Raw genomic sequence first — 1,592 nt, 5'->3', positions numbered from 1 at the left:
CGTTGTTGTTTTCTGAGCTTTGCGCTCAGAAAACAACACACGTTCCTTGTATGTTTATTGGATTTCGCGCAAAGCTACATAATGGGAGATCTGGGCTCTAACTACCACGGGTATCGAACCACTAATTTTATCATTATAAGTCCGTAAACTTAACGATGACCCACCGGAGGAGTATGAAATAGAGGAAAAGAAAGACACACACTCACTTATGACCTGGAGGGAGTAGTTCTACCTTGTTCTTCCTCTCCCCCCTCCAAATAAAACGACAATCACACATGTTAGTCATTTCTTGGTATAGCTTGATGTAACTTGTCAATAAAGTAAAAATATTGAAAAGTGACAGGATTTTTCGGTTGTAAATCATCTAGATAGATAAATGATTCAGAGACTGTATAACTCTTATCGTTAAAATGAGGAGAAAGATCTAGAAATATCTAAATTCAGTATGATATAATATGTAGCGTCTCACTGTTGGTTAGCTATACTAATTTCGTTTAGAAAATTCTCGATAAAAGAGAAAAAGAATGAGAAGTTTGAATTTTATATTTATGACAAAACTGCTAAGACTATCTGCCGCCATCTCTAATTTTGAACTACTGACCAAAGGGAAGGCAGTCAGTCAGCAGCATCCTACCACTAAGCATCTACGCTCAGGAATTGATTGTTACTCTTATAACGCAACCACAGCTTAAAGTGCGAGAGATATTTTGTGAAATCGCACAAATTCGAACCCGGCTCACTAGCTCCTAAATTGGCCCAGCATGGCCAGGTGGTTAGTGCGCTTGACTCGCAATCTGAGGGTCGCGGGTTCGAATCCCCTTCCCACCATACATGCTCGCCCTTTTAGCCGTGTGGGCGTTATCATGTGACGGTCAATCCCACAATTCGTTGGTAAAAGAGTAGCCCAATAGTTGGGGGGTGATGACTAGCTGCCTTCCTTCTAGTCTTACACTGCTAACTTAGGGACGGCTAGCGCATATAGCCCTCGTGTAGCTTTGCGCGAAATTCAAAAACAAACAAACAAGCTCCGAAATCCATAGCTTTGCTACACGGCTAAACTGCCACAGATAGAAATAATGTGACCATAGTACCTGTTGGTAATCCATCACTAGTCACTTTAAGAATAGTCATTTTGACTACAATTCCAGTAAAGCTATCGAGAGAATCCAACATATTGTACTAAGAGGCATTACTACAACAAATGTTAATATTTAAAAGAAATTAAACTTTGACATTTTTTTATTGTTTATAACTACAAAATATTCTAAAGCTCTTCCAAGTACATACGGAATAACAAATCAAACGAATTTTGTTTATGATTACCTTGAGCTTTATCAACCGATGTGTAACTTCGGCGGAGACACCACGAAGGTTTGCAATTATAAGAACTTATTTTTTCAATATATTCTATAATCGTTCCTGTGCATAGATTTCATAAAATAGATAAGAACTTCAACGTTTAGAATGCACAATAATTTATTGTATAAAGTTAAAAGTAAAGATACTGAAGATGGTGGAATTTTTTTCACCGAAACATGTGGTGTTTTAATTGTATTTAGTTTTTAATTGTATATTTTACTTTAAACTTATAC

The 1,592-nt window shown here is 37.1% G+C and overlaps 1 protein-coding gene across 10 annotated transcripts in view; it reads right to left on the bottom strand.

The window, feature by feature from the left end:
* LOC111087846 overlaps positions 1-1,592 on the bottom strand; it is a 229,712-nt gene that overhangs the window by 109,544 nt on the left and 118,576 nt on the right. The window lies entirely within an intron of this gene.

This window comes from Limulus polyphemus, unplaced genomic scaffold (genome assembly GCF_000517525.1).
Source record: "Limulus polyphemus unplaced genomic scaffold, Limulus_polyphemus-2.1.2 Scaffold78, whole genome shotgun sequence".
Taxonomy (NCBI): domain Eukaryota; kingdom Metazoa; phylum Arthropoda; class Merostomata; order Xiphosura; family Limulidae; genus Limulus; species Limulus polyphemus.
The sequence above is the reverse complement of the archived record's forward strand: the minus strand, read 5'-3'. Positions and strand labels throughout refer to the sequence as shown.